General features: G+C 40.4%; 1 protein-coding gene across 1 annotated transcript in view; it reads left to right on the top strand.

Moving 5' to 3' along the window:
• Nucleotides 1–748: 748 nt before the first annotated feature.
• The window catches only part of si:ch211-106e7.2, a 64,235-nt gene continuing 44,684 nt past the window's right edge, over nucleotides 749–20,299 (top strand). The window contains exon 1 of the mRNA XM_034177010.1: nucleotides 749–942. The gene's annotated coding sequence lies outside the window, so the exon portion shown is untranslated. The remainder of the gene's footprint in view (nucleotides 943–20,299) is intronic.

Here is a 20,299-nt window from a genome sequence, read left to right as displayed (position 1 = left end):
ACATCCATAAAGAACAATTTCAGATCTAAAGAGTGCAAATAAATCAAACAAATTGCACAACTGTGCAACTTATCTGAGGAGTAATTTTTCTTTATCTGCATATACTTACACTCATTTATACTGTATTTTTTACGAAATCTGTTTCACACCAACATTTTTGCCTTTACCAGCAAACATGGCATTGTACTTCATACATATACTTTAGTCACCTTTCTTTAATGTAATTTTTTTCTTCTTTTTCTTTACTACTGTTTGACTTTGTGCTGCTGCAACAAGTGATTTTCTCCATTGTGGGATCAATAAATGGACTGCATTTGCATCTGCATAGTGCTTTTCCTTCTGCATCAGATGCTCAAAGTGCTTTCAATAAAGTTTATCTTATCTAACTGAAAAAAGTTTGAATAAATCAGGATGAATAGCAAATATTTACTGAAAAAAAGTTTGAATAAATCAGGATGAATAGCAAATATTTATTCACAATAGTATATGCACGTTAACACAGCCTTTGTTTTCTCGTAGTTGTCAAATACATTTGATCAAAGGCTTTTGACACAAATCTCTTGAGCCATGCCCCCACAGTATGAGGGACTTTTTCTCCGACTGCTCCCCGCCTCCTTTGTGCACGCGGAAAAGAGGAGGAGCAACCATCCAGGGGTTAACCCGAGCAGAGCTGAGCTCCTCCTCCTGCGCGTGCACGCTGCACGTCCCCGGCGGGGGTGACGTAAGGCGTTCAAATTTTTTTGCTTTTCTTCTGGCTCAGAGTGTTTTTCGGGCGAGCGGTTTCGTTTGTTACGAGCAGCGAGGCTTTGACGACTCGGCACGTTATTTTACGTGATTGTGGCTGTCCAAATGGAAAGGAAGAGCTTTTGACGTGTCGACATGACGATTGCTTTGTGCTGAAGTCTGAAGCTGCTCACGCTTCGTGCAAAAAAAGAGGAAACGGTAAGTGGAGAGACCGACTGCAAAGTCTCCGTGTGGCGCGCGCACAAGCCTTTATACGATTTGGTGCTAATTTTGTTTCCTTGATACATTTTTTTAAACAGCTGGCTTAATTTAGTTATTGTTTCGGCGCGACAAACATCAAATTATTTATTCTTTAGACGTCATACTTTGTTTCGTGGTTTTTTATTGCATATCCCACTCCAAGCAACACTTAAAAAATGACATGCCAAATTATGAATGATTACTTCCAACTCTTTAACTAAATAAAATTAGCCATACAACCTGAAAAATGCACAGATTCAGAGGGATTTTTAGCCATAAAACGCTGTATTCAGAAATAAATTAATAACATTTTCGTGAAAGACGGCCGAAAAATTAGTAGAGTCAGTTGCCCGGTTCTGGATCATGTTTTTGAAAGCCCTGCTATATGGAGCCATAATGCAACTAAATATCCTTTATTGGGTATTTGGATGTTGTCTAGCTGAAGAAGTCAGGATGGAGTAGCCCTTGTACAACCCCTGGTAATAATTATGGAATCACCGGCCTCAGAGGATGTTCATTCAGTTGTTTAATTTTGTAGAAAAAAAGCAGATCACAGACATGACACAAAACTAAAGTCATTTCAAATGGCAACTTTCTGGCTTTAAGAAACACTACAAGAAATCAGGAAAAAAGATTGTGGCAGTCAGTAACGGTTACTTTTTTAGACCAAGCAGAGGGAAAAAAATATGGACTCACTCAATTCTGAGGAAAAAATTATGGAATCACCCTGTAAATTTTCATCCCCAAAACTAACACCTGCATCAAATCAGATCTGCTCGTTAGTCTGCATCTAAAAAGGAGTGATCACACCTTGGAGAGCTTTTGCACCAAGTGGACTGACATGAATCATGGCTCCAACACGAGAGATGTCAGTTGAAACAAAGGAGAGGATTATCAAACTCTTAAAAGAGGGTAAATCATCACGCAATGTTGTAAAAGATGTTGGTTGTTCACAGTCAGCTGTGTCTAAACTCTGGACCAAATACAAACATGGGAAGGTTGTTAAAGGCAAACATACTGGTAGACCAAGGAAGACATCAAAGCGTCAAGACAGAAAACTTAAAGCAATATGTCTCAAAAATCGAAAATGCACAACAAAACAAATGAGGAACGAATGGGAGGAAACTGGAGTCAACGTCTGTGACCGAACTGTAAGAAACTGCCCAAAGAAAATGGGATTTACATACAGAAAAGCTAAACGAAAGCCATCATTAACACCTAAACAGAAAAAAACAAGGTTACAATGGGCTAAGGAAAAGCAATCGTGGACTGTGGATGACTAGACGAAAGTCATATTCAGTGATGAATCTCGAATCTGCATTGGACAAGGTGATGATGCTGGAACTTTTGTTTGGTGTCGTTCCAAAGAGATTTATAAAGATGACTGCCTGAAGAGAACATGTAAATTTCCACAGTCATTGATGATATGGGGCTGCATGTCAGGTAAAGGCACTGGGGAGATGGCTGTCATTACATCATCAATAAATGCACAAGTTTACATTGATATTTTGGACACGTTTCTTATCCCATCAATTGAAAGGATGTTTGGGGATGATGAAATCATTTTTCAAGATGATAATGCATCTTGCCATAGAGCAAAAACTGAAAACATTCCTTGCAAAAAGACACATAGGGTCAATGTCATGGCCTGCAAATAGTCTGGATCTTAATCCAATTGAAAATCTTTGGTGGAAGCTGAAGAAAATGGTCCATGGCAAGGCTCCAACCTGCAAAGCTGATCTGGCAACATTAATCAGAGAAAGTTGGAGCCAGATTGATGAAGAGTATTGTTTGTCACTCACTAAGTCCATGCCTCAGAGACTGCAAGCTGTTATAAAAGCCAGAGGTGGTGCAACAAAATACTAGTGATGTGTTGGAGTGTTCTTTTGTTTTTCATGATTCCATAATTTTTTCCTCAGAATTGAGTGATTCCATATTTTTTTCCCTCTGCTTGGTCTAAAAAAAGTAACCGTTACTGACTCCCACAATTTTTTTTCTTGATTTCTTATAGTGTTTCTTAAAGCCAGAAAGTTGCCATTTGAAATGACTTTAGTTTTGTGTCATGTCTGTGATCTGCTTTTTTTTTTTCTACAAAATTAAACAACTGAATGAACATCCTCGGAGGCCGGTAATTCCATGATTTTTGCCAGGGGTTGTACTTAAAGTGTGAAGCCACATTGTGTATATGTGAATATCCTTTATTGGGTATTGTTGTATTGGGTATTTGGATGTTGTCTAGCTGAAGAAGTCTGGATGGAGTAGCCCTTCTACTGTGTGAAGCCACATTATGTGTGGTGCAAATATTTGCCGGAAATGGATCACTTTGCCCGGTTCGGGTCTGGATCACGACACTCTGTCACTTTGTCATTCATGGCGTCTGTCTGCAGCCCTTCTAATGCAGAATGATACACACTGTGCCCGGGAATGTGTTTTGAACACAAAATGATATAAATTATACTTATTAAATGAGAATTTACTTAGTTTCGCAAGGCACTATTATACGTTTTTACAAGCAAAAAATGAAGAGTGGAGGTGAGATTTCTCCCGAATTAAAAAGTTAAAGCCCCCACATTCATGCCCATTCATGATGTTGAGATGAACCCCAAAGTACACATGGCTCACAAGTACTGACACAAGGCTGCTGCTTCAGTGATCCACAACCGGCAAATTTTCGAGTCAGAGATAAATGCGTGCAGCAATTAAACAGCAAGACATAACACACTGACATTTTCTACCCATGTAAGTAAGTATTTTCCCATTCTAGAACCAATGACACTGAATGACTAACTCACCTTTGCTACTTCTTAGAGATCATCACTTTTACACTTGCACGAATGAGTGAGTCAGAAAACGCAAGCACACCACGGGGACCAGATGTTTTGAGTCCTCTGCTGATCACAAAGATGGCTGGATCCGGTCGAGCTTGTGGTCGTTTGTAGACAAAACATTAGTCTTTCCATTGGTACCAAGTATTCGCTTATTTGCGCTGATTACGTAATACGGCCGCGCAAATACTACAGCAGTGATCTGGACCGGCAATGATCCAGAACTGGGCAAGTGACTGTAGACAACTTGCTCAAAGCCATCTAAAATTAGGAAGGGTACCGATCGCAAGAGTCATAGGTAGGGGTGTGTGTGTGTGGGTGGGCTGCAGCTATCGATTATTTTAGTAATCGTGTATTCTATGAATTATTCTGGTGATTAATCGAGTATTCGGATAAAAAAATTTAATTTCATTAATTTACTTAAGCTTAATTTAACAGTTATACCTGACAGAGAAAATAAGTCAGTTTAATGAACAACCAATTCAACTCCTCTTAAAATAAACATTTTTATTGGCAGACTTTGGTGGCCTAACTTAATTGGTAACTGCTTCTTTAAAGAAAGAAAATGAGTCCATTTAAGTGGAATTGGCATATTCTGGATTAATTTTAAAGATGACCAAAAAAAACATAAAACATATTGCCATACTAGGCCTGAATAGGTCTGAAAGAAGTTTCTGTTGGAAGTATTTTAGACATAGAATGAGCAAGTTAGGTGAATTGGAAACTTTATCATTGTCCAGGTCTCCTTTGTAAAAGAGATCTTGATCTTATAGTGATCAATGGTGTAATTGATGTATTATTTACACACAAATTACACTGAACATGTTTTAAAGGTTAAAATGTTTTTATTATTAAAGTAATGCTTTCCGATTCCTTATCGATTCCCTTATTGATACCTCTTCTGAATTTTGTGTGTACTAAAAGTAGGCTTTACAGGTTTTCTACACTCAACAAAAATATAAACGCAACACTTTTGGTTTTGCTCCCCTTTTGTATGAGATGAACTCTAAGATCTAAAACTTTTTCCACATACACAATATCACTATTTCCCTCAAATATTGTTCACAAACCAGTCTAAATCTGTGATAGTGAGCACTTCTCCTTTGCTGAGATAATCATCCCACCTCACAGGTGTGCCATATCAAGATGCTGATTAGACACCATGATTAGTGCACAGGTGTGCCTTAAACTGCCCACAATAAAAGGCCACTCTGAAAGGTGCAGTTTTATCACAGCACAATGCCACAGATGTCGCAAGATTTGAGGGAGCGTGCAATTGGCATGCTGACAGCAGGAATGTCAACCAGAGCTGTTGCTCGTGTATTGAATGTTCATTTCTCTACCATAAGCTGTCTCCAAAGGCGTTTTAGAGAATTTGTAAGTACATCCAACCAGCCTCACAACCGCAGACCACGTGTAACCACACCAGCCCAGGACCTCCACATCCAGCATGTTCACCTCCAAGATCGTCTGAGACCAGCCACTCGGACAGCTGCTGAAACAATCGGTTTGCATAACCAAAGAATTTCTGCACAAACTGTCAGAAACCGTCTCAGGGAAGCTCATCTGCATGCTCGTCGTCCTCATCTGGGTCTCGACCTGACTCCAGTTCGTCGTCGTAACCGACTTGAGTGGGCAAATGCTCACATTTGCTGGTGTTTGGCACGTTGGAGAGGTGTTCTCTTCATGGATGAATCCCGGTTCACACTGTCCAGGGCAGATGGCAGACAGCGTGTGTGGCGTCGTGTGGGTGAGTGGTTTTCTGATGTCAATGTTGTGGATCGAGTGACCCATGGTGGCGGTGGGGTTATGGTATGGGCAGGCGTCTGTTATGGACGAAGAACACAGGTGCATTTTATTGATGGCATTTTGAATGCACAGAGATACCGTGACGAGATCCTGAGGCCCATTGTTGTGCCATACATCCAAGAACATCACCTCATGTTGCAGCAGGATAATGCACGGCCCCATGTTGCAAGGATCTGTACACAATTCTTGGAAGCTGAAAATGTCCCAGTTCTTGAATGGCCGGCATACTCACCGGACATGTCACCCATTGAGCATGTTTGGGATGCTCTGGACCGACGTGTACCAGTTCCTGCCAATATCCAGCAACTTCGCACAGCCATTGAAGAGGAGTGGACCAACATTCCACAGGCCACAATTGACAACCTGATCAACTCTATGCGAAGGAGATGTGTTGCACTGCATGAGGCAAATGGTGGTCACACCAGATACTGACTGGTATCCCCCCCAATAAAACAAAACTGCACCTTTCAGAGTGGCCTTTTATTGTGGACAGTCTAAGGCACACCTGTGCACTAATCATGGTGTCTAATCAGCATCTTAATATGGCACACCTGTGAGGTGGGATGGATTATCTCAGCAAAGGAGAAGTGCTCACTATCACAGATTTAGACTGGTTTATGAACAATATTTGAGGGAAATGGTGATATTGTGTATGTGGAAAAAGTTTTAGATCTTTGAGTTCATCTCATACAAAATGGGAGCAAAACCAAAAGTGTTGCATTTATATTTTTGAGTGTATTTTAATGGCTTTGAAAGGGGTTAACACTCGGAGGTCCAAGCTTTTCTCTTCTACCTGTAAAGCCCACGGAGAGTCAAATGACCCTGGCTAGCTGACTTGGCTAGCCACATTCTTGTGTTTGCATATTTGCTGTCTGTGTGTTCTGAGACTTCCTTGTTTACATAACAGAAGTAACTCTCCACAGGGGATCTTGGAGTCACTTGCCTGCTTAGCTGAAAGGGCTGCGTATGAAGCAGGAGTTGTGTGCAAAACGTGTAAAATTACAGCTGCCTAGTACACCTATTGCTACAACTATTTGTGCACCACAGCGGCTTTGGTACATTTCAATAAAATCCAGAAAAAGTTTTCTTTTGGTGTGTTTTTTGGTACATTTCAATACAGTTCAGAAAACAAAATTTCATCTCTCCCCCAGGGTAAAGTTATTTATCCACCTAAGAGAGAAGACTGACCCACCTTTTGTCAAAAACTGATTTATGGCCCTGTCAGCCAATCAGAATCGACTACGTCACTAAGCCCTGCCCCTAATCCCGCCCCTTATGATGTCACAGCCAATCAGAATCGATTGCATCACTATGTCCCGCCCCGTCCCCGGCTCCTCCCCTAGTCCCGCCCCAGGCTCCTCCCCTAGCCCCACCCCAAGCTCCTCCCCTAACCCCGCCTCCAAGCCCTACCTCCCCTCCCACCACGTCTAATATTTGAATGTCATTTTATTTCATGAATTAAAGAACGATTAAAAAATACCTAGATCTTTTTAATGTATTAAAGAATTAACTAATGCTGAAATAATTAAACATAAATCAGTGTCTATTATTTAATACCTCTTTAATATTTTTAATTCTTAAATTAAAGCGCCTCCTTTTATGGTTTTTAATGCCTCAATTAAAGAAGGAATAAAAAATACCGTATCTTATGCATAATTATGGGATGTTTTCTTCAATTTAGTGATTAAACACGAATATTTTAATACGCCTTTAATATTTTTTAATTCTTAAATTAATGCGTCTCCTTTTCTGTTTTTTAATTCTTAAATTAAAGAAGGGTTAAGAAAATAGCCGTCTCTCGGCTGTAAGTCTTTGCAGCAAGATGGTCAAATACCCACGCATAGAGCTCCTCACGGAAACATGACCCCACGGCTGTAATACCTGTTGCAGACGCTAACTGTGTGTGTGTGTGTGTGTGTGTGTGTGTGTGTGACCTGCGGAGCGGGGGTGTCAGGCCAGATGGTCTTTTATAACATAGTAGAGAAGCTTGAATCTTTGGTTGAAGCTTGAATGTTTTATTACCTCCGATTTCCTGATGATGGGGTCGTTCGCTGGGCTTGTTTGAAGACGGAAAAACAAAGCCCCCTTCTCAGTTACGGCAGATCCAGTTTCTTTTAAGATATTAGCCGATCGATCAGCGGGACACCCGCTGATCGGAGATGCCGCCCCGAGGTGATGAAGCCGGAAAAAAAAACAAAGCCCCTTCTCAGTTACGGCAGATGCAGTTTCTTTTAAGATATTACCCAGTCGATCAGGGGGCTGCGGGACACCCGCTGATCGGAGATGCTGCCCGAGGTGATGAAGCCGGAAAAAAACAAAGTTTCTTCTCTGTCACTCCCGGCAGGGTGGCTGGGTGTCAGGCCAGATGGTATTTTTAGAGCAAAAGGTGCCAGTAAGTGTTTTTCACAAAAACCTCGTTTGAAAAACAATTTACCCTTTTCAACAATATTATAGGAAAGAACACAGGCTGTATAAGGTTTAGAATATGTGCTTTATTACATTCATTAAAGTCACACACAGAGAAAAAAGCAATTGTTCATGTTTATTAAACACAGCATACGTGAAGGAAAACATTAAGAAAAAAGTATTTGGTCCACTTGCATGAAGAAAAGAAAGTATACGTTCATGTTTATTAAACACAGCATACGTGAAGGAAAACATTAAGAAAAAAGTATTTGGTCCACTTGCATGAAGAAAAGAAAGTATACGTTCATGTTTATTAAACACAGCATACGTGAAGGAAAACATTAAGAAAAAAGTATTTGGTCCACTTGCATGAAGAAAAGAAAGTATACGTTCATGTTTATTAAACACAGCATACGTGAAGGAAACCATTAAGAAAAAAGTATTTGGTCCACTTGCATGAAAAAAGAAAGTATATGTTCATGTTTATTAAACACAGCATACGTGAAGGAAAACATTAAGAAAAAAGTATTTGGTCCACTTGCATGAAGAAAGAAAGTATACGTTCATGTTTATTAAACACAGCATACGTGAAGGAAAACATTAAGAAAAAAGTATTTGGTCCACTTGCATGAAGAAAGAAAGTATACGTTCATGTTTATTAAACACAGCATACGTGAAGGAAAACATTAAGAAAAAAGTATTTGGTCCACTTGCATGAAGAAAAAAAGTATACGTTCATGTTTATTAAACACAGCACACGTGAAGGAAAACATTAAGAAAAAAGTATTTGGTCCACTTGCATGAAGAAAAAAAGTATACGTTCATGTTTATTAAACACAGCACACGTGAAGGAAAACATTAAGAAAAAAGTATTTGGTCCACTTACATGAAGAAAAAAAGTATACGTTCATGTTTATTAAACACAGCACACGTGAAGGAAAACATTAAGAAAAAAGTATTTGGTCCACTTACATGAAGAAAAAAAGTATACGTTCATGTTTATTAAACACAGCACACGTGAAGGAAAACATTAAGAAAAAAGTATTTGGTCCACTTACATGAAGAAAAAAAGTATACGTTCATGTTTATTAAACACAGCACACGTGAAGGAAAACATTAAGAAAAAAGTATTTGGTCCACTTACATGAAGAAAAAAAGTATACGTTCATGTTTATTAAACACAGCACACGTGAAGGAAAACATTAAGAAAAAAGTATTTGGTCCACTTACATGAAGAAAAAAAGTATACGTTCATGTTTATTAAACACAGCACACGTGAAGGAAAACATTAAGAAAAAAGTATTTGGTCCACTTACATGAAGAAAAAAAGTATACGTTCATGGTTATTAAACACAACATACGTGAAGGAAAACATTAAGAAAAAGTACTTGTTCCGGTTACCTGAAGAAAAAAGCATACGTTCATGGTTATTAAACACAACATACGTGAAGGAAAACATTAAGAAAAAGTACTTGTTCCGGTTACCTGAAGAAAAACGCATACGTTCATGGTTATTAAACACAACATACGTGAAGGAAAACATTAAGAAAAAGTACTTGTTCCGGTTACCTGAAGAAAAACGCATATGTTCATGGTTATTAAACACAACATACGTGAAGGAAAACATTAAGAAAAAGTACTTGTTCCGGTTACCTGAAGAAAAACGCATATGTTCATGGTTATTAAACACAACATACGTGAAGGAAAACATTAAGAAAAAGTACTTGTTCCGGTTACCTGAAGAAAAACGCATATGTTCATGGTTATTAAACACAACATACGTGAAGGAAAACATTAAGAAAAAGTACTTGTTCCAGTTACCTGAAGAAAAACGCATATGTTCATGGTTATTAAACACAACATACGTGAAGGAAAACATTAAGAAAAAGTACTTGTTCCAGTTACCTGAAGAAAAACGCATATGTTCATGGTTATTAAACACAACATACGTGAAGGAAAACATTAAGAAAAAGTACTTGTTCCAGTTACCTGAAGAAAAACGCATATGTTCATGGTTATTAAACACAACATACGTGAAGGAAAACATTAAGAAAAAGTACTTGTTCCAGTTACCTGAAGAAAAACGCACATGTTCATGGTTATTAAACACAACATACGTGAAGGAAAACATTAAGAAAAAGTACTTGTTCCAGTTACCTGAAGAAAAACGCACATGTTCATGGTTATTAAACACAACATACGTGAAGGAAAACATTAAGAAAAAGTACTTGTTCCAGTTACCTGAAGAAAAACGCACATGTTCATGGTTATTAAACACAACATACGTGAAGGAAAACATTAAGAAAAAGTACTTGTTCCAGTTACCTGAAGAAAAACGCACATGTTCATGGTTATTAAACACAACATACGTGAAGGAAAACATTAAGAAAAAGTACTTGTTCCAGTTACCTGAAGAAAAACGCACATGTTCATGGTTATTAAACACAACATACGTGAAGGAAAACATTAAGAAAAAGTACTTGTTCCAGTTACCTGAAGAAAAACGCACATGTTCATGGTTATTAAACACAACATACGTGAAGGAAAACATTAAGAAAAAGTACTTGTTCCAGTTACCTGAAGAAAAACGCACATGTTCATGGTTATTAAACACAACATACGTGAAGGAAAACATTAAGAAAAAGTACTTGTTCCAGTTACCTGAAGAAAAACGCACATGTTCATGGTTATTAAACACAACATACGTGAAGGAAAACATTAAGAAAAAGTACTTGTTCCAGTTACCTGAAGAAAAACGCACATGTTCATGGTTATTAAACACAACATACGTGAAGGAAAACATTAAGAAAAAGTACTTGTTCCAGTTACCTGAAGAAAAACGCACATGTTCATGGTTATTAAACACAACATACGTGAAGGAAAACATTAAGAAAAAGTACTTGTTCCAGTTACCTGAAGAAAAACGCACATGTTCATGGTTATTAAACACAACATACGTGAAGGAAAACATTAAGAAAAAGTACTTGTTCCAGTTACCTGAAGAAAAACGCACATGTTCATGGTTATTAAACACAACATACGTGAAGGAAAACATTAAGAAAAAGTACTTGTTCCAGTTACCTGAAGAAAAACGCACATGTTCATGGTTATTAAACACAACATACGTGAAGGAAAACATTAAGAAAAAGTACTTGTTCCAGTTACCTGAAGAAAAACGCACATGTTCATGGTTATTAAACACAACATACGTGAAGGAAAACATTAAGAAAAAGTACTTGTTCCAGTTACCTGAAGAAAAACGCACATGTTCATGGTTATTAAACACAACATACGTGAAGGAAAACATTAAGAAAAAGTACTTGTTCCAGTTACCTGAAGAAAAACGCACATGTTCATGGTTATTAAACACAACATACGTGAAGGAAAACATTAAGAAAAAGTACTTGTTCCAGTTACCTGAAGAAAAACGCACATGTTCATGGTTATTAAACACAACATACGTGAAGGAAAACATTAAGAAAAAGTACTTGTTCCAGTTACCTGAAGAAAAACGCACATGTTCATGGTTATTAAACACAACATACGTGAAGGAAAACATTAAGAAAAAGTACTTGTTCCAGTTACCTGAAGAAAAACGCACATGTTCATGGTTATTAAACACAACATACGTGAAGGAAAACATTAAGAAAAAGTACTTGTTCCAGTTACCTGAAGAAAAACGCATATGTTCATGGTTATTAAACACAACATACGTGAAGGAAAACATTAAGAAAAAGTACTTGTTCCAGTTACCTGAAGAAAAACGCATATGTTCATGGTTATTAAACACAACATACGTGAAGGAAAACATTAAGAAAAAGTACTTGTTCCAGTTACCTGAAGAAAAACGCAATGTAAAAATTGTACAACGTGTTTTTAAAAACCGCTTGTAATTATAAAGAAACTAGTTTAGCTAACAACTGCTACAGAAAGGTGAACATTTATTAAAATGAATCTGAAATACACGAGTTGACCAACATCACGAGGGTAAGAGTTCTAATGTTAAAACTCACTGTTGTTACTCCGCTGTTTTATGATTTGTAAAAAGCTGCACCAGGCACTTGAAAGTTGCACATTTCCGACCAATTCTGTAAAAAACCATTAACAGCCTGGGAGCCGACACACTGCTGTCAGTGTGACAAGAGGAAAGTGTGTCATGTAGAATCTGTGCATTTGTTCAGAGCGTATAATTATAAATCTCAAGTCGTTTTAACGTGGATAAAGATTTAAATGGCGTTGTTTTGCAGAAGTTCCACTGAAAACACACAGAAGCTGTAATTTTTACAATTCACACGCCGTATCTTTGATAGAAACAGTCGGTGGTCATTTATTGAGAAATCTAACTGGCGGAGGGTTTTACGCTTTAAACGCTTATTTGGTTGTGAAAAGCTCCACAAAAACTTCTACTTTTCGAGCTGATGCTGACTGTTTGCATAACTTTTTGGCTGAGTGGGGAAACGTCTGACATTATATAGCCAATATGTTTTTTTTTTTCTTACTTTATGGACCTTTAAAAACTTTAGTCATATTACTAAATCATTGTTTTTCTTTTTTTCTTACCTCATGAAGGCGACTCTCTCTCCGGCTCCCTGTGTCGTCTAATAACCCTCTGGGCTTAATTTGTCTTCTTCTTCTTCTCGTTAAACCAGAATAAACTTTTTATGCATCGCAATTATTCTCTCTCAAAAACATTCATTAATTCCAGTCCAAAATATCCTCGAACCTCCGGGCATCTTGCAGGAGCGACGGTCACGACAAAGGTGGGTCAGTCTTCTCTCTCACCTAAGCACGAATCAGCAGCCCTTTCAGACAGCAAATATGCAAACACAAGTCAGCCCCTCCCCTGAGGTGTTCTGAGACTTCCTTGTTTACATAACAGAAGTAGCTCTCCACAGGGGATCTTGGAGTCATTTGACTATCTGTGGACTTTAGAGGTAGATTGGTCATCTGAACAGACCTTGGCCTTCTGGGTGTTAAGAAGGAGGAGCAGCAAATCAAAGAACCAACGAGCCAGCCGGCTCATGCTGTATGCAAAGTGGAGTCACGCTGCAGAAACGGTTGATTACAGACCCACTGCAGGATCTGTAGTCAACGTAGAGGAATGATCATTTTCTTGACAAACACCCTCAAAAACAACGGCTGCTCTAAATTAAGCAAAAAGACTATTGATATTGGTGGATCGAATAATGTCTTAACGATACCCGAAAAAGAACCAGTTCTTGATACCCAACCCTTGTTATTTCTTCTGCCTTTCCTCGGACCTGCTGCGAGAATCGACCACAGACTTCAACTGAAGAGAGTTTCTGAGCACTTATCGTAAGATAGACTTCAAACTTCACTCCGGCTAAGCTAAAAAGAGGAACAGGTTGAACAGAAGATAGCCAACTACCACCCCAACCTAGAGGATAAATCCAGTGTTTGAAGACCTCGAGGGACATATTACTAATTCATGTAGAACCATTATTTTATGAGAATTAATTCAATCTGTATGCCTGCACTTGCTAATTCTGCAGTAAAGTTTCAACTGCAGTTAGTTAAAGCATAGGTCATGGACATTGGAATTTAGATGCTTTTTAAGGATTGGTAATTAAGCTGGTAGAGTGTGTTCTACATCAACAGGTTCTGAAAGGTTATTCTAGTTTCATGAAATTAACGCATCCTTGGGATTTACTGCACAGATCACTAAAACTGATTCTAGTGACTTCCAAGAGCCCAGATCGCTTGGAGGAGAGCTGCCGTTAACGGGCACGGCTGGTCTTGTATAGCCTGGGTCCCACCGAATAATGAAGGATGAAGAAGGAGCCATGCATGGGTGTGGAGTGATTAGTCAAAGAATGACCCACGTTTTCATCTAACACGTATCCATTACTAAGGTGCCTCTCTGTACCCCGCACGTACCACGTAGAAGCCACAACCGACAGGTCATTAGAGCCTCGAATGGCTCGTATCAGCCACGCATGAGCCTAGTGATGGCAATTTCGAAGCCTCATGAACCAATGAGCCACTGCAACACAAGTGGCTGAAAATCGACACACTGCTTCGATGCGTTTGATACAGTTTGAAGGGTGACATCTGCTGGATTGCTTTGAGAATTACCTTGAGCAAGACAAATGACAAATGATGCATTAATTCATGACTGATGTAGTTTGTTCTTGAAAAATAATAATTAAAAAAGTCATATGTATTATTGTCTTTTTAATGTAATAAATAGTCCCTACAGATGCACACATAATGGTTATGAAAGCCTTTATTGTAGACTATATGTAGATTTGTGTTATCATTCCTCAAACTACGAGGTCTGTCCATAAAGTATCGTACCTTTTTATTTTTTTCAAAAACTATATGGATTTCATTCATATGTTTTTACGTCAGACATGCTTGAACCCTCGTGCGCATGCGTGAGTTTCTCCACGCCTGTCAGTGACGTCATTCGCCTGTGAGCACGCCTTGTGGAAGGAGTGGTCCCGCCCCCTCGTCGGATTTTCATTGTCTGGAAATGGCGGAATGAAAAGGACTTTTTTTCCATCAGAATTTTTTCAGAAGCTGTTAGAGACTGGCACCTGGAAACCATTCGAAAAATTTATCTGGCTTTCAGTGAAAATTTTACGGGCTTCACAGAGAATAAGGACTTTAACTACAGGTTTAAGGACCCCTTTAAAGACGGTCGGTGCGCCGCGCTGCGAGCTGCGACGTCGCGGCACAAACCACTGGATCATTTCTAAGCTGATGGCTCTGTGGATACGAGACTGTCGTGTGCTCTTTCTCTGGTTATCACAAGACCTGGACATCAGCCATTTTCCGGCAGATTTCACTTTTAACAAGAGATTTTGTCATGGAAAGCCGCGCGGAGGCTTCGCGCGTCACGACCGATTCGCTGATGAAGCGAGACAAAGGAACACCTCCATTTTGGAGTGTTAGAGGAAAAGTTGGGACATGTCTATCTCAGCTTTCAGTGCTTACCAGTCGAGTGAGTATAAAAGAACTTGTGGAGAGCTGGACATGTCCCAACTTGTCCTCTAACACTCCGAAACGGAGGTGTTCCTTTGTCTCGCTTCATCAGCTAATCGGTCGTGACGCGCAAAGCCTCCGCGCGGCTTTCCATGACAAAATCTCTTGTTAAAAGTGAAATCTGCCGGAAAATGGCTGATGTCCAGGTCTTGTGATAACCAGAGAAAGAGCACACGACGGTCTCGTATCCACAGAGCCATCAGCTTAGAAATGATCCAGTGGTTTGTGCCGCGACGTCGCAGCGCGGCGCACCGACCGTCTTTAAAGGGGTCCTTAAACCTGTAGTTAAAGTCCTTATTCTCTGTGAAGCCCGTAAAATTTTCACTGAAAGCCAGATAAATTTTTCGAATGGTTTCCAGTTGCTAGTCTCTAACAGCTTCTGAAAAAATTCTGATGGGAAAAAAAGTCCTTTTCATTCCGCCATTTCCAGACAATGAAAATCCGACGAGGGGGCGGGACCACTCCTTCCACAAGGCGTGCTCACAGGCGAATGACGTCACTGACAGGCGTGGAAAAACTCGCGCATGCGCACAAGGGTTCAAGCATGTCTGACGTAAAAACATATGAATGAAATCCATATAGTTTTTGAAAAAAATAAAAAGGTACGATACTTTATGGACAGACCTCGTATATTTGTATAAAATGTGACGGGAAAAGTGAGAAAGGCATGTGCTTCTGCAACTGGTGCTTATGTTGCTGTAATTTATAAATTAGAATAGAGGGGATAGGAGACTGATTGTGCAACTTTCAACAATTTTTATTCAAAAAAAGAATAATTTCAACGGTGCTGGACTTTAATCGGCTTCTCTTCTGCCTCACCACCTCTCCAGCTTTGGAGAAGACCCGCTCGCAAGGCACTGATGTTGCTGGCATCGACAAATATTTTTTTTTGCCATTCTCTGTAAATTGGGATAGACTGCGACTCGTGTCGCCCAGTATTTGAGCCGGTCTTCTCCTCTGGAGGTAGGCATATGTTGGGTCAAACCTTTGTAGTAAAGCCCTGAAGGCTTTGCTCTCCATTATTTTGAACGGTTGTGCATCTTCCACAACATAGTCCACCATTGCCTCATCCAAATCAGCTTGTCTGCATTTAATGGAAATACAGTATGACATGCTGAGCTATTTTTGTTTGAGTATGTTTTAATCTTAGATAAAGAATAAAATACAGGTTACATGGCCTGATTCCTGCTCCAGGAGCAGCAACAGAAGCAGCAGCCATTGATGTCTCTGGATGTTTGGACCTCAGGTGTCATTGAAGACGTATTGTTACTGTACCTCAACTCTTGAGCACAAATCAAGCACTTGACCTTTTTAGGGCTTATTAGATCAAAGTGCTCCCAAGCAATTGATCGTGCTCTTTTTGGAACTGGCTCCTCCATGTCCCTTCCTCACCACTACTCACTCTCTCACACACACTCACGTTTCTCACACCTTTCACTTCAACAAAATCACAGCTCTTCAGTCAGCTCAGTCTCTGATCTACCTATAATATATAGTCTAACCTATAACCGGTGTTGATGTACTGTGTGAATAAATGTTGTATATGAATGGATACCTGTTGTGTTTGGTGTGTGTCTGTCTGTTAGATCCTATGTGTATGTAGCTAACTAAACTAGACCTAAATATAAACGAATGCTTTCCTTGGCTCCGATTCACGTGGTGATTGGCAATAACAGTGTCGCTAGCAATCTCCTCCTCTCAAAAACCCACTGTGTGGAGAAAAGATTGTTGTTTTGCCCCTGTCTTAAAGTAACCCTAATGATGTACTTGTTATTATTACACTGATTGCACGAATTTGTTTTTGTAGCCACTAACGACTGGGAGTGAAGCATGCTGGGGTCATTCTGAACTGGGAGTGAAGAGCTGGGGTCATTATGTTTTTGCAAGAGGAAATAACTTTCAGATGCCTGTTGATTAGAGGAATTATGTGCGCCTGGGAGTTTGAGATGGCCACTCACCCTCCCTTCGCGCACACACTAGAAAAGAGGGGGCAGAGCCATGCTCCGATAGAGTCTGCTGCGGGTTGCGTGCGAACGCCCAGCCGGTTGACAAGCGCACTCTGCCGAAGGTGTTGGCTCTCCACCTTAAAGGCGTCACGGTAAGAGAGAAAGAGATATTTTATGCGCTGCAACCACTTGTGTTTGATGTAACTGCTTTTGTGGGGAATAAACATACGCCTGTTTGTTCTAGCAAAATGCAGTCTGTGTGATCATTTCTGTGTGCCGATCTGACCGAACCTTGTTTCAAAACACCCACGGTTTGAGATGCGATTCAGATCTCATTTAAATACTCGGTGGGTCGTATTGAAACGGCCAGATCATTCGAATTTTCCGCGAAGCTCGACATGTGGTCATGTGATGGGGCGTGCTTGAAACGCTGCTCACCGACACTTCTGGTTCAAAAAGCTCGATGTTGTGTCGAGCAGACTGACTCGAGCTTAACATCACTACATGAGCCACGTATGAGCCACGCAGTGTTGTGTAGCGTGATGTTATCAAGCTATAAAAACATTAAAAATAGTTACCTTAAGCTGTTCAAAATACATTCCACATGGAGCAGGAAAGAGAGGAAAAAAAAGCGTCCAGATGAAACAGTCCTCTGTGATTCCAGAAGTGATTAGAGGTGTTTTCAGCATCCAAGGTTTGGCAGAAAATGATTACATTATTTATATAGAGCTCAGATCACAGAGCAGGTGGAATTGTGTGCGCAAGAGGAGAGCCGTTCCAAAAATAGCCTCTCAGGTCCTGCGTAACTGCCAGGTGCATGGATAATGGGCTTTTAGCAGATTCGTAATCACCATGCAAATACCTCTAAGCCATCGCAGTAACTCGAACACAAACTGCGCCAGGCTGTTGTTGCTAAATTTTGAACATCTAGAAATTAGCGCCACGCTCAGAGAGGAGCCTCGTTAACTGAAGATAATGCCTCTAAGAGCCACTCTGAACCACTATACTGCCACGATAGCTCATGAAACACACACAAAAAAAAAAACAGGGTGCGTGGCTCCTTCTTCACTCGGTGGGACAGAGGCTTATCCTGGCACAAGGGCTATTCGGTCAGCGCAAGCGGGATGGACGTCCGGACGAAGGCAGTGAGCAGCAAGACGAATCTCCTCGCCACCAGCTTAAACAGCCCTCATTTTAAACCTTTCCAGCTAATACTTGTAGGGAATTGAGGGTCGGACCCTTTAGGCCAGGGGTGGGCAATCATGTGCCATAAAGGGCCGAGACACTGCAGGTTTTCTGTGCAACCAATCACCTCAGCAGGTGATTTCATTAATGATCATGTGTCTCAGCAGGTGATTTCATTGACAACCAGGTGTTTGTTCAGAGCAGAAGCTCATCACCAACCCACCTGCTGAGGTGATTGGTTGCACGGAAAACCTGCAGTGTCTCGGCCCTCGATGCCCACCCCTGTTTTAGGTGGAGAGCTGGTCCAGTACCTCCTGTACAGGGGTAACTCAGGGAGCTAACAGTACGTTTGGCTTATGTCACAAGAGCGCGTTTTGAGGTCAGAGCACATTTCTGCATTCACAGAATGCTTCAAGAAACCACAAAAACTACATAAAATTATTTACTCATATTTGTTGTCAGTCTGGGTAAATAGTCAGATTAATCTCGTTTCCTCAGGGTTGGTGTATGTGCATGACAGGGTCTGCATGTGTGTGGAGGGTCTATATATATATGTGTTTGTGTGTAAGACAGGGTCTGTGTATGTGTGCACGACAGTGTGAGGATCTGTGTGTGTGATTGAGTGAGGCCAAATCTTGGATGAGTGCGTGTGTGCACGACAGGGTCTTTGTGTGTGTAGGACAGGATGTGTGTGTGTGATTGAGTGAGGTCAAATCTTGGATGAGTGCTAATCTGTTAAACCTTAGTGAATCCTAGACGGAGGTTATCCTGTTTGTGGGGAGCACTTCCACAGCCTGCTCTACTGATGTCCTGGTTCCCCTGGGTTCTAACATTCATTCCTGTGTGAGGAACCTTGGAATTTTTGACAGCCATTTTAAATTTGATAAGCAGATTAGTGCTGTTGTTAGAATAACTTTCTTCCAGCTCCGTCTCCTAGCCAAGTCCAAGCCATAGTTCTCTAGGATTGACCTTGAGAAGTGTTGAGGCTTAAAGCCTCGGTCCCACCGAGTGAAGAAGGATGAAGGAGCCACGCGCCCGTTTTTTTTTTTTTTTTTTTTTTTTTCGTCAGCTATCGTGGCATTATAGTGGCTCAGTGGCTCTTAAAGGCATTATCTTCAGTTAACGAGGCTCCTCTCTGAGCGTGGCGCTAATTTCAAGATGTTCAAAATTTAGCAACAACAGCGTGGCGCAGTTTGTGTTCGAGTTACTGCGACGGCTTAGAGGCATTTGCGTGGTGCTTACGAGTCTGCAAAAAGTCCATTATCCGTGTGCCTGGCACCTTCGCAGGAGCGGCTCCTCCTCTTGTGCACACAATTGTGCGCTGGACTCTATATATTTTGTAGTGGATTAATCATTTTCTGCCAAACCTTGGATGTTGAAAACACTTCTAATCACTTCTGGCATCACAGAGGACTGTTTCATCTGGACACTTTTTTCCTCTCTTTCCTGCTCCATGTGGGATGTATTTTGAACAGCTTAAGGTAATTATTTTTAATGTTTTGTGTAGCTTGATAAAACAGTTCCCTGCTATAAAAGTATGTCTGTATGTTGATGTCTGTTGTATGTAAAAGTATGCTGATTTAATATCTTGTTAATGGATCACTGTGTGCGCACTGAGGCAAGACCTGAGAGGCTATTTTTGGAGCGGGTCTCCTCTTTGCGCACCAAATTCCACCTGCTCTGTGCTCTGGACTCTATATAAAATAATTATTTTGTAGCGGATGAATCATTTTCTGTCAAACCTTGGATGCCGAAAATACCTGTAATCACTTCTGGAATTAATGTATCACATGAGCTCCACTGTGTGTGCGCGCTGAGGCAGTAGTGACTCCTCATCACGCTTCAAATGAGCATTTAGGCAGAACGCCAGCTCACAAAAGAGTGATATTTCAGTCAATCTTGGACGAACACAAAGTTAAAATTTGGGTGACTGCGTGAAAGTGGATGTGTGTTTAAAGCCATGGAAGATAATAACTCCAGTGGAGCAGCTAAGAGCAGGAGCTGTGCAGCAACACAGGTGGAGAGCGCGCAAAAGACCGATTTAGAAGACAACATAAAGTTAAAAGTTGTATCATGGTGACTTGTAAGCTGCGGAAGAAATAAAGAAATATATATTGAAAATGATCCACAGGTGTA

Source organism: Thalassophryne amazonica, chromosome 8 (assembly GCF_902500255.1).
Source record: "Thalassophryne amazonica chromosome 8, fThaAma1.1, whole genome shotgun sequence".
NCBI classification, from domain to species: Eukaryota; Metazoa; Chordata; class Actinopteri; order Batrachoidiformes; family Batrachoididae; genus Thalassophryne; species Thalassophryne amazonica.
Note: the sequence above shows the minus strand (reverse complement) of the source record. Positions and strands in the feature narration are given on the sequence as shown.